The 14,172-nt window shown below is 41.5% G+C and overlaps 1 protein-coding gene across 6 annotated transcripts in view; it reads right to left on the bottom strand.

Annotated features, from left to right (window-relative positions):
* The window catches only part of LOC106561734 (LHFPL tetraspan subfamily member 3 protein), a 117,212-nt gene that overhangs the window by 41,191 nt on the left and 61,849 nt on the right, over positions 1 to 14,172 (bottom strand). The window lies entirely within an intron of this gene.

The following is a 14,172-nucleotide window of genomic DNA, read 5'->3' as shown; positions in this document are numbered from 1 at the left end:
TCACCTCCTATAGTCTCCTATAGCCTCCTATAGTCTTCCATCACCTCCTATAGTCTCCTATAGTCTTCCATCAACTCCTATTGTCTTCCATCACTTCCTATAGTCTTCTATAGTCTTCCGTCACCTTCTATAGTCTTCTATAGTCTCCCATCACCTCCTATAGTCTCCTATAGCCTCCTATAGTCTTCTATAGTCTTCTATAGTCTTCCATCACCTCCTACAGTCTCCCATCACCTCCTATAGTCTCCTATAGTCTTCTATAGTCTTCCATCACCTCCTATAGTCTTCTATAGTCTTCCATCACCTCCTATAGTCTCCTATAGTCTTCTATAGTCTTCCATCACCTCCTATAGTCTCCTATAGTCTTCCATCACCTCCTATAGTCTCCTATAGCCTCCTATAGTCTTCCATCACCTCCTATAGTCTTCTATAGTCTTCCATCACCTCCTATAGTCTTCTATAGTCTTCCATCACCTCCTACAGTCTTCTATAGTCTTCCATCACCTCCTATAGTCTCCTATAGTCTTCCATCACCTTCTATAGTCTCCTATAGTCTTCCATCACCTCCTATAGTCTTCCATCACCTCCTATAGTCTCCTATCACCTCCTATTGTCTTCCATCACCTGCTATAGTCTTCCATCACCTCCTATAGTCTTCCATCACCTCCTATAGTCTCCTATAGTCGACCATCACCTCCTATAGTCTTTTATAGTCTTCCATCACCTCCTATAGTCTCCTATAGTCTTCCATCACCTTCTATAGTCTCTTATAGTCTTCCATCACCTCCTATAGTCTTCTATAGTCTTCCATCACCTTCTATAGTCTTCCATCACCTCCTATTGTCTTCCATCACCTCCTATAGTCTCCTATAGTCTTCCATCACCTCCTATAGTCTCCTATAGTCTTCTATAGTCTTTCATCACCTCCTACAATCTCCTATAGTCTTCTATAGTCTTCAATCACCTCCTATAGTCTCCTATAGTCTTCTATAGTCATCAACTCCTATTGTCTTCCATCACTTCCTATAGTCTTCTATAGTCTTCCGTCACCTTCTATAGTCTTCTATAGTCTCCCATCACCTCCTATAGTCTCCTATAGCCTCCTATAGTCTTCTATAGTCTTCTATAGTCTTCCATCACCTCCTACAGTCTCCCATCACCTCCTATAGTCTCCTATAGTCTTCTATAGTCTTCCATCACCTCCTATAGTCTTCTATAGTCTTCCATCACCTCCTATAGTCTCCTATAGTCTTCTATAGTCTTCCATCACCTCCTATAGTCTCCTATAGTCTTCCATCACCTCCTATAGTCTCCTATAGCCTCCTATAGTCTTCCATCACCTCCTATAGTCTTCTATAGTCTTACATCACCTCCTATAGTCTTCTATAGTCTTCCATCACCTCCTATAGTCTCCTATAGTCTTCCATCACCTCCTATAGTCTCCTATAGCCTCCTATAGTATTCCATCACCTCCTATAGTCTTCTATAGTCTTCCATCACCTCATATAGTCTCCTATAGTCTTCCATCACCTCCTATAGTCTTCTATAGTCTCCTATAGTCTTCCATCACCTCCTATAGTCTCCTATAGTCTTCCATCACCTTCTATAGTCTCCTATAGTCTTCCATCACCTCCTATAGTCTCCCATCACCTCCTATAGTCTCCTATAGTCTTCTATAGTCTTCCATCACCTTCTATAGTCTTCTATAGTCTTCCATCACCTTCTATAGTCTTCTATAGTCTTCCATCACCTCCTATAGTATCCTATAGTCTCCTATAGTCTTCCATCACCTCCTATAGTCTCCTATAGCCTCCTATAGTCTCCTATAGTCTTCCATCACCTCCTATATTCTCCTATAGTCTTCCATCACCTCCTATAGTCTCCTATAGCCTCCTATAGTCTTCTATAGTCTTCCATCACCTCCTATAGTCTTCCATCACCTCCTATAACCTCCTATAGTCTTCCATCACCTCCTACAGTCTCCCATCACCTCCTATAGTCTCCTATAGTCTTCTATATTCTTCCATCACCTCCTATATTCTCCTATAGTCTTCCATCACCTCCTACAGTCTTCTATAGTCTTCAATCACCTCCTACAGTCTTCTATAGTCTTCCATCACCTCCTATAGTCTCCTATAGCCTCCTATAGTCTTCCATCACCTCCTATAGTCTCCTATAGTCTTCCATCAACTCCTATTGTCTTCCATCACTTCCTATAGTCTTCTATAGTCTTCCGTCACCTTCTATAGTCTTCTATAGTCTCCCATCACCTCCTATAGTCTCCTATAGCCTCCTATAGTCTTCTATAGTCTTCTATAGTCTTCCATCACCTCCTACAGTCTCCCATCACCTCCTATAGTCTCCTATAGTCTTCTATAGTCTTCCATCACCTCCTATATTCTCCTATAGTCTTCCATCACCTCCTACAGTCTTCTATAGTCTTCAATCACCTCCTACAGTCTTCTATAGTCTTCCATCACCTCCTATAGTCTCCTATAGCCTCCTATAGTCTTCCATCACCTCCTATAGTCTCCTATAGTCTTCCATCAACTCCTATTGTCTTCCATCACTTCCTATAGTCTTCTATAGTCTTCCGTCACCTTCTATAGTCTTCTATAGTCTCCCATCACCTCCTATAGTCTCCTATAGCCTCCTATAGTCTTCTATAGTCTTCTATAGTCTTCCATCACCTCCTACAGTCTCCCATCACCTCCTATAGTCTCCTATAGTCTTCTATAGTCTTCCATCACCTCCTATAGTCTTCTATAGTCTTCCATCACCTCCTATAGTCTCCTATAGTCTTCTATAGTCTTCCATCACCTCCTATAGTCTCCTATAGTCTTCCATCACCTCCTATAGTCTCCTATAGCCTCCTATAGTCTTCCATCACCTCCTATAGTCTTCTATAGTCTTCCATCACCTCCTATAGTCTTCTATAGTCTTCCATCACCTCCTACAGTCTTCTATAGTCTTCAATCACCTCCTACAGTCTTCTATAGTCTTCCATCACCTCCTAGAGTCTCCTATAGCCTCCTATAGTCTTCCATCACCTCCTATAGTCTCCTATAGTCTTCCATCAACTCCTATTGTCTTCCATCACTTCCTATAGTCTTCTATAGTCTTCCGTCACCTTCTATAGTCTTCTATAGTCTCCCATCACCTCCTACAGTCTCCCATCACCTCCTATAGTCTCCTATAGTCTTCTATAGTCTTCTATAGTCTTCTATAGTCTTCCATCACCTCCTACAGTCTCCCATCACCTCCTATAGTCTCCTATAGTCTTCTATAGTCTTCCATCACCTCCTATAGTCTTCCATCACCTCCTATAGTCTCCTATAGTCTTCTATAGTCTTCCATCACCTCCTATAGTCTCCTATAGTCTTCTATAGTCTTCCATCACCTCCTATAGTCTTCCATCACCTCCTATAGTCTCCTATAGTCTTCTATAGTCTTCCATCACCTCCTATAGTCTCCTATAGTCTTCCATCACCTCCTATAGTCTCCTATAGCCTCCTATAGTCTTCCATCACCTCCTATAGTCTTCTATAGTCTTCCATCACCTCCTATAGTCTTCTATAGTCTTCCATCACCTCCTATAGTCTCCTATAGTCTTCCATCACCTCCTATAGTCTCCTATAGCCTCCTATAGTCTTCCATCACCTCCTATAGTCTTCTATAGTCTTCCATAACATCCTATAGTCTCCTATAGTCTTCCATCACCTCCTATAGTCTTCTATAGTCTCCTATAGTCTTCCATCACCTCCTATAGTCTCCTATAGTCTTCCATCACCTTCTATAGTCTCCTATAGTCTTCCATCACCTCCTATAGTCTCCCATCACCTCCTATAGTCTCCTATAGTCTTCTATAGTCTTCCATCACCTTCTATAGTCTTCTATAGTCTTCCATCACCTTCTATAGTCTTCTATAGTCTTCCATCACCTCCTATAGTATCCTATAGTCTCCTATAGTCTTCCATCACCTCCTATAGTCTCCTATAGCCTCCTATAGTCTTCCATCACCTCCTATAGTCTCCTATAGTCTTCCATCAACTCCTATTGTCTTCCATCACTTCCTATAGTCTTCTATAGTCTTCCGTCACCTTCTACAGTCTTCTATAGTCTCCCATCACCACCTATAGTCTCCTATAGCCTCCTATAGTCTTCTATAGTCTTCTATAGTCTTCCATCACCTCCTACAGTCTCCCATCATCTCCTATAGTCTCCTATAGTCTTCTATAGTCTTCCATCACCTCCTATAGTCTTCTATAGTCTTCCATCACCTCCTATAGTCTCCTATAGTCTTCTATAGTCTTCCATCACCTCCTATAGTCTCCTATAGTCTTCCATCACCTCCTATAGTCTCCTATAGCCTCCTATAGTCTTCCATCACCTCCTATAGTCTTCTATAGTCTTCCATCACCTCCTATAGTCTTCTATAGTCTTCCATCACCTCCTATAGTCTCTTATAGTCTTCCATCACCTCCTATAGTCTCCTATAGCCTCCTATAGTCTTCCATCACCTCCTATAGTCTTCTATAGTCTTCCATCACCTCCTATAGTCTCCTATAGTCTTCCATCACCTCCTATAGTCTTCTATAGTCTCCTATAGTCTTCCATCACCTCCTATAGTCTCCTATAGTCTTCCATCACCTTCTATAGTCTCCTATAGTCTTCCATCACCTCAAATAGTCTCCCATCACCTCCTATAGTCTCCTATAGTCTTCTATAGTCTTCCATCACCTTCTATAGTCTTCTATAGTCTTCCATCACCTTCTATAGTCTTCCATCACCTCCTATAGTATCCTATAGTCTTCCATCACCTCCTATAGTCTCCTATAGCCTCCTATAGTCTTCCATCACCTCCTATAGTCTCCTATAGTCTCCTATATTCTTCCATCACCTCCTATAGTCTCCTATAGTCTTCTATGGTCTTCCATCACCTCCTATAGTCTCCTATAGTCTTCTATAGTATTCCATCACCTCCTATAGTCTCCTATAGTCTAACATCACCTCCTATAGTCTCCTATATTCTTCCATCACCTCCTATAGTCTCCTATAGTCTTCCATCACCTTCTATAGTCTCCTATAGTCTTCCATCACCTCCTATAGTCTCCTATAGTCTAACATCACCTCCTATAGTCTAACATCACCTCCTATAGTCTCCTATATTCTTCCATCACCTCCTATAGTCTCCTATAGTCTTCCATCACCTTCTATAGTCTCCTATAGTCTTCCATCACCTCCTATAGTCTTCCATCACCTCCTATAGTCTCCTATCACCTCCTATTGTCTTCCATCACCTGCTATAGTCTTCCATCACCTCCTATAGTCTTCCATCACCTCCTATAGTCTCCTATAGTCGACCATCACCTCCTATAGTCTTTTATAGTCTTCCATCACCTCCTATAGTCTCCTATAGTCTTCCATCACCTTCTATAGTCTCATATAGTCTTCCATCACCTCCTATAGTCTTCTATAGTCTTCCATCACCTTCTATAGTCTTCCATCACCTCCTATTGTCTTCCATCACCTCCTATAGTCTCCTATAGTCTTCCATCACCTCCTATAGTCTCCTATAGTCTTCTATAGTCTTTCATCACCTCCTACAATCTCCTATAGTCTTCTATAGTCTTCAATCACCTCCTATAGTCTCCTATAGTCTTCTATAGTCATCAACTCCTATTGTCTTCCATCACTTCCTATAGTCTTCTATAGTCTTCCGTCACCTTCTATAGTCTTCTATAGTCTCCCATCACCTCCTATAGTCTCCTATAGCCTCCTATAGTCTTCTATAGTCTTCTATAGTCTTCCATCACCTCCTACAGTCTCCCATCACCTCCTATAGTCTCCTATAGTCTTCTATAGTCTTCCATCACCTCCTATAGTCTTCTATAGTCTTCCATCACCTCCTATAGTCTCCTATAGTCTTCTATAGTCTTCCATCACCTCCTATAGTCTCCTATAGTCTTCCATCACCTCCTATAGTCTCCTATAGCCTCCTATAGTCTTCCATCACCTCCTATAGTCTTCTATAGTCTTACATCACCTCCTATAGTCTTCTATAGTCTTCCATCACCTCCTATAGTCTCCTATAGTCTTCCATCACCTCCTATAGTCTCCTATAGCCTCCTATAGTATTCCATCACCTCCTATAGTCTTCTATAGTCTTCCATCACCTCATATAGTCTCCTATAGTCTTCCATCACCTCCTATAGTCTTCTATAGTCTCCTATAGTCTTCCATCACCTCCTATAGTCTCCTATAGTCTTCCATCACCTTCTATAGTCTCCTATAGTCTTCCATCACCTCCTATAGTCTCCCATCACCTCCTATAGTCTCCTATAGTCTTCTATAGTCTTCCATCACCTTCTATAGTCTTCTATAGTCTTCCATCACCTTCTATAGTCTTCTATAGTCTTCCATCACCTCCTATAGTATCCTATAGTCTCCTATAGTCTTCCATCACCTCCTATAGTCTCCTATAGCCTCCTATAGTCTCCTATAGTCTTCCATCACCTCCTATATTCTCCTATAGTCTTCCATCACCTCCTATAGTCTCCTATAGCCTCCTATAGTCTTCTATAGTCTTCCATCACCTCCCTATAGTCTTCCATCACCTCCTATAACCTCCTATAGTCTTCCATCACCTCCTACAGTCTCCCATCACCTCCTATAGTCTCCTATAGTCTTCTATATTCTTCCATCACCTCCTATATTCTCCTATAGTCTTCCATCACCTCCTACAGTCTTCTATAGTCTTCAATCACCTCCTACAGTCTTCTATAGTCTTCCATCACCTCCTATAGTCTCCTATAGCCTCCTATAGTCTTCCATCACCTCCTATAGTCTCCTATAGTCTTCCATCAACTCCTATTGTCTTCCATCACTTCCTATAGTCTTCTATAGTCTTCCGTCACCTTCTATAGTCTTCTATAGTCTCCCATCACCTCCTATAGTCTCCTATAGCCTCCTATAGTCTTCTATAGTCTTCTATAGTCTTCCATCACCTCCTACAGTCTCCCATCACCTCCTATAGTCTCCTATAGTCTTCTATAGTCTTCCATCACCTCCTATATTCTCCTATAGTCTTCCATCACCTCCTACAGTCTTCTATAGTCTTCAATCACCTCCTACAGTCTTCTATAGTCTTCCATCACCTCCTATAGTCTCCTATAGCCTCCTATAGTCTTCCATCACCTCCTATAGTCTCCTATAGTCTTCCATCAACTCCTATTGTCTTCCATCACTTCCTATAGTCTTCTATAGTCTTCCGTCACCTTCTATAGTCTTCTATAGTCTCCCATCACCTCCTATAGTCTCCTATAGCCTCCTATAGTCTTCTATAGTCTTCTATAGTCTTCCATCACCTCCTACAGTCTCCCATCACCTCCTATAGTCTCCTATAGTCTTCTATAGTCTTCCATCACCTCCTATAGTCTTCTATAGTCTTCCATCACCTCCTATAGTCTCCTATAGTCTTCTATAGTCTTCCATCACCTCCTATAGTCTCCTATAGTCTTCCATCACCTCCTATAGTCTCCTATAGCCTCCTATAGTCTTCCATCACCTCCTATAGTCTTCTATAGTCTTCCATCACCTCCTATAGTCTTCTATAGTCTTCCATCACCTCCTACAGTCTTCTATAGTCTTCAATCACCTCCTACAGTCTTCTATAGTCTTCCATCACCTCCTATAGTCTCCTATAGCCTCCTATAGTCTTCCATCACCTCATATAGTCTCCTATAGTCTTCCATCAACTCCTATTGTCTTCCATCACTTCCTATAGTCTTCTATAGTCTTCCGTCACCTTCTATAGTCTTCTATAGTCTCCCATCACCTCCTACAGTCTCCCATCACCTCCTATAGTCTCCTATAGTCTTCTATAGTCTTCTATAGTCTTCTATAGTCTTCCATCACCTCCTACAGTCTCCCATCACCTCCTATAGTCTCCTATAGTCTTCTATAGTCTTCCATCACCTCCTATAGTCTTCCATCACCTCCTATAGTCTCCTATAGTCTTCTATAGTCTTCCATCACCTCCTATAGTCTCCTATAGTCTTCCATCACCTCCTATAGTCTCCTATAGCCTCCTATAGTCTTCCATCACCTCCTATAGTCTTCTATAGTCTTCCATCACCTCCTATAGTCTTCTATAGTCTTCCATCACCTCCTATAGTCTCCTATAGTCTTCCATCACCTCCTATAGTCTCCTATAGCCTCCTATAGTCTTCCATCACCTCCTATAGTCTTCTATAGTCTTCCATCACCTCATATAGTCTCCTATAGTCTTCCATCACCTCCTATAGTCTTCTATAGTCTCCTATAGTCTTCCATCACCTCCTATAGTCTCCTATAGTCTTCCATCACCTTCTATAGTCTCCTATAGTCTTCCATCACCTCCTATAGTCTCCTATAGCCTCCTATAGTCTTCCATCACCTCCTATAGTCTTCTATAGTCTTCCATCACCTCCTATAGTCTCCTATAGTCTTCCATCACCTCCTATAGTCTCCTATAGCCTCCTATAGTCTTCCATCACCTCCTATAGTCTTCTATAGTATTCCATCACCTCCTATAGTCTTCTATAGTCTTCCATCACCTCATATAGTCTCCTATAGTCTTCCATCACCTCCTATAGTCTTCTATAGTCTCCTATAGTCTTCCATCACCTCCTATAGTCTCCTATAGTCTTCCATCACCTTCTATAGTCTCCTATAGTCTTCCATCACCTCCTATAGTCTCCCATCACCTCCTATAGTCTCCTATAGTCTTCTATAGTCTTCCATCACCTTCTATAGTCTTCTATAGTCTTCCATCACCTTCTATAGTCTTCTATAGTCTTCCATCACCTCCTATAGTATCCTATAGTCTCCTATAGTCTTCCATCACCTCCTATAGTCTCCTATAGCCTCCTATAGTCTCCTATAGTCTTCCATCACCTCCTATATTCTCCTATAGTCTTCCATCACCTCCTATAGTCTCCTATAGCCTCCTATAGTCTTCTATAGTCTTCCATCACCTCCTATAGTCTTCCATCACCTCCTATAACCTCCTATAGTCTTCCATCACCTCCTACAGTCTCCCATCACCTCCTATAGTCTCCTATAGTCTTCTATATTCTTCCATCACCTCCTATATTCTCCTATAGTCTTCCATCACCTCCTACAGTCTTCTATAGTCTTCAATCACCTCCTACAGTCTTCTATAGTCTTCCATCACCTCCTATAGTCTCCTATAGCCTCCTATAGTCTTCCATCACCTCCTATAGTCTCCTATAGTCTTCCATCAACTCCTATTGTCTTCCATCACTTCCTATAGTCTTCTATAGTCTTCCGTCACCTTCTATAGTCTTCTATAGTCTCCCATCACCTCCTATAGTCTCCTATAGCCTCCTATAGTCTTCTATAGTCTTCTATAGTCTTCCATCACCTCCTACAGTCTCCCATCACCTCCTATAGTCTCCTATAGTCTTCTATAGTCTTCCATCACCTCCTATATTCTCCTATAGTCTTCCATCACCTCCTACAGTCTTCTATAGTCTTCAATCACCTCCTACAGTCTCCTATAGTCTTCCATCACCTCCTATAGTCTCCTATAGCCTCCTATAGTCTTCCATCACCTCCTATAGTCTCCTATAGTCTTCCATCAACTCCTATTGTCTTCCATCACTTCCTATAGTCTTCTATAGTCTTCCGTCACCTTCTATAGTCTTCTATAGTCTCCCATCACCTCCTATAGTCTCCTATAGCCTCCTATAGTCTTCTATAGTCTTCTATAGTCTTCCATCACCTCCTACAGTCTCCCATCACCTCCTATAGTCTCCTATAGTCTTCTATAGTCTTCCATCACCTCCTATAGTCTTCTATAGTCTTCCATCACCTCCTATAGTCTCCTATAGTCTTCTATAGTCTTCCATCACCTCCTATAGTCTCCTATAGACTTCCATCACCTCCTATAGTCTCCTATAGCCTCCTATAGTCTTCCATCACCTCCTATAGTCTTCTATAGTCTTCCATCACCTCCTATAGTCTTCTATAGTCTTCCATCACCTCCTACAGTCTTCTATAGTCTTCAATCACCTCCTACAGTCTTCTATAGTCTTCCATCACCTCCTATAGTCTCCTATAGCCTCCTATAGTCTTCCATCACCTCCTATAGTCTCCTATAGTCTTCCATCAACTCCTATTGTCTTCCATCACTTCCTATAGTCTTCTATAGTCTTCCGTCACCTTCTATAGTCTTCTATAGTCTCCCATCACCTCCTACAGTCTCCCATCACCTCCTATAGTCTCCTATAGTCTTCTATAGTCTTCTATAGTCTTCTATAGTCTTCCATCACCTCCTACAGTCTCCCATCACCTCCTATAGTCTCCTATAGTCTTCTATAGTCTTCCATCACCTCCTATAGTCTTCCATCACCTCCTATAGTCTCCTATAGTCTTCTATAGTCTTCCATCACCTCCTATAGTCTCCTATAGTCTTCCATCACCTCCTATAGTCTCCTATAGCCTCCTATAGTCTTCCATCACCTCCTATAGTCTTCTATAGTCTTCCATCACCTCCTATAGTCTTCTATAGTCTTCCATCACCTCCTATAGTCTCCTATAGTCTTCCATCACCTCCTATAGTCTCCTATAGCCTCCTATAGTCTTCCATCACCTCCTATAGTCTTCTATAGTCTTCCATCACCTCATATAGTCTCCTATAGTCTTCCATCACCTCCTATAGTCTTCTATAGTCTCCTATAGTCTTCCATCACCTCCTATAGTCTCCTATAGTCTTCCATCACCTTCTATAGTCTCCTATAGTCTTCCATCACCTCCTATAGTCTCCCATCACCTCCTATAGTCTCCTATAGTCTTCTATAGTCTTCCATCACCTTCTATAGTCTTCTATAGTCTTCCATCACCTTCTATAGTCTTCTATAGTCTTCCATCACCTCCTATAGTATCCTATAGTCTCCTATAGTCTTCCATCACCTCCTATAGTCTCCTATAGCCTCCTATAGTCTTCCATCACCTCCTATAGTCTCCTATAGTCTCCTATATTCTTCCATCACCTCCTATAGTCTCCTACAGTCTTCTATGGTCTTCCATCACCTCCTATAGTCTCCTATAGTCTTCTATAGTCTTCCATCACCTCCTATAGTCTCCTATAGTCTAACATCACCTCCTATAGTCTCCTATATTCTTCCATCACCTCCTATAGTCTCCTATAGTCTTCCATCACCTTCTATAGTCTCCTATAGTCTTCCATCACCTCCTATAGTCTCCTATAGTCTAACATCACCTCCTATAGTCTCCTATAGTCTAACATCACCTCCTATAGTCTTCTATAGTCTCCTATAGTCTTCCATCACCTCCTATAGTCTCCTATAGTCTTCCATCACCTCCTATAGTCTCCTATAGTCGACCATCACCTCCTATAGTCTTTTATAGTCTTCCATCACCTCCTATAGTCTCCTATAGTCTTCCATCACCTTCTATAGTCTCATATAGTCTTCCATCACCTCCTATAGTCTTCTATAGTCTTCCATCACCTTCTATAGTCTTCCATCACCTCCTATTGTCTTCCATCACCTCCTATAGTCTCCTATAGTCTTCCATCACCTCCTATAGTCTCCTATAGTCTTCTATAGTCTTTCATCACCTCCTACAATCTCCTATAGTCTTCTATAGTCTTCAATCACCTCCTATAGTCTCCTATAGTCTTCTATAGTCATCAACTCCTATTGTCTTCCATCACTTCCTATAGTCTTCTATAGTCTTCCGTCACCTTCTATAGTCTTCTATAGTCTCCCATCACCTCCTATAGTCTCCTATAGCCTCCTATAGTCTTCTATAGTCTTCTATAGTCTTCCATCACCTCCTACAGTCTCCCATCACCTCCTATAGTCTCCTATAGTCTTCTATAGTCTTCCATCACCTCCTATAGTCTTCTATAGTCTTCCATCACCTCCTATAGTCTCCTATAGTCTTCTATAGTCTTCCATCACCTCCTATAGTCTCCTATAGTCTTCCATCACCTCCTATAGTCTCCTATAGCCTCCTATAGTCTTCCATCACCTCCTATAGTCTTCTATAGTCTTCCATCACCTCCTATAGTCTTCTATAGTCTTCCATCACCTCCTATAGTCTCCTATAGTCTTCCATCACCTCCTATAGTCTCCTATAGCCTCCTATAGTCTTCCATCACCTCCTATAGTCTCCTATAGTCTCCTATATTCTTCCATCACCTCCTATAGTCTCCTATAGTCTTCTATGGTCTTCCATCACCTCCTATAGTCTCCTATAGTCTTCTATAGTCTTCCATCACCTCCTATAGTCTCCTATAGTCTAACATCACCTCCTATAGTCTCCTATATTCTTCCATCACCTCCTATAGTCTCCTATAGTCTTCCATCACCTTCTATAGTCTCCTATAGTCTTCCATCACCTCCTATAGTCTCCTATAGTCTTCCATCACCTCCTATAGTCTCCTATAGTCTAACATCACCTCCTATAGTCTCCTATATTCTTCCATCACCTCCTATAGTCTCCTATAGTCTTCCATCACCTCCTATAGTCTCCTATAGTCTTCCATCACCTCCTATAGTCTTCCATCACCTCCTATAGTCTCCTATCACCTCCTATTGTCTTCCATCACCTGCTATAGTCTTCCATCACCTCCTATAGTCTTCCATCACCTCCTATAGTCTCCTATAGTCGACCATCACCTCCTATAGTCTCCTATAGTCTCCTATAGTCTTCCATCACCTCCTATAGTCTCCTATAGTCTTCCATCACCTCCTATAGTCTTCTATAGTCTTCCATCACCTTCTATAGTCTTCCATCACCTCCTATTGTCTTCCATCACCTCCTATAGTCTCCTATAGTCTTCCATCACCTCCTATAGTCTCCTATAGTCTTCTATAGTCTTTCATCACCTCCTACAATCTCCTATAGTCTTCTATAGTCTTTAATCACCTCCTATAGTCTCCTATAGTCTTCTATAGTCTTCCATCACCTCCTATAGTCTTCTATCACCTCCTATAGTCTCCTATAGTCTGCTATAGTCTTCCATCACCTCCTATAGTCTTCTATAGTCTTCTATCACCTCCTATAGTCTCCTATAGTCTTCTATAGTCTTCAATCACCTCCTATAGTCTTCTATAGTCTTCCATCACCTCCTATAGTCTTCTATAGTCTTCCATCACCTCCTATAGTCTCCTATAGTCTTCTCCTGCTCTTAATGCACTCAACTATCAATCTACTTTACCCCCCCCCTCTCTCTCTCTCCCCCTCTCTCTCTCTCTGTCTCTCTCTCTCTGTCTCTCTCTCCTCTTTCTCTCTCTCTCTTCCCTCTCTCTCTCTCTCTTTCTCTCTCTCTCTTTCTATCTCTCCCCCTCTCTATCTCTCAATTCATTTCGATTCAAGGGGCTTTATTGGCATGGGAAACATATGTTAACATTGCCAAAGCAAATGAGGTAGATAATATGCAAAAGTGAAATAAAAATTCAAATGAACAGTAAACATTACACTCACAGAAGTTTCAAAAGAATAAAGACATTACAAATGTCATATTATGCACAGTACATATACAGTGTTGTAACGATGTACAAATGGTTAAAGTACAAAAAGGAAAATAAATAAACATAAATATGGGTTGTATTTACAATGGTGTTTGTTCTTCACTGGTTGACCTTTTCTTGTGGCAACAGGTCACACATCTTGCTGCTGTGATGGCACACTGTGGTATTTCACCCAGTAGATATGGGAGTTTATCAAAATCGGGTTTGTTTTCAAATTCTTTGTGGGTCTGTGTAATCTGAGGGAAATATGTGTCTCTAATATGGTCATACATTGGGCAGGAGGTTAGGAAGTGCAGCTCAGTTTCCACCTCATTTTGTGGGAAGTGTGCACATAGCCTGTCTTCTCTTGAGAGCCAGGTCTGCCTTTGGCGGCCTTTCTCAATAGCAAGGCTATGCTCACTGAACCTGTACATAGTCAAAGCTTTCCTTAAGTTTGGGTCAGTCACAGTGGTCAGGTATTCTGCCACTGTGTACTCTCTGTTTAGGGCCAAATAGCATTCTAGTTTGCTCTGTTTTTTGTGTGAATTCTTTCCAATGTGTCAAGTAATTATCTTTTTGTTTTCTCATGATTTGATTGGGTCTAATTGTGTTGCTGTCCTGGGGA

The sequence above is a fragment of the Salmo salar genome, chromosome ssa10 (genome assembly GCF_905237065.1).
Source record: "Salmo salar chromosome ssa10, Ssal_v3.1, whole genome shotgun sequence".
Lineage (NCBI taxonomy): Eukaryota > Metazoa > Chordata > Actinopteri > Salmoniformes > Salmonidae > Salmo > Salmo salar.
The sequence above is the reverse complement of the archived record's forward strand: the minus strand, read 5'-3'. Positions and strand labels throughout refer to the sequence as shown.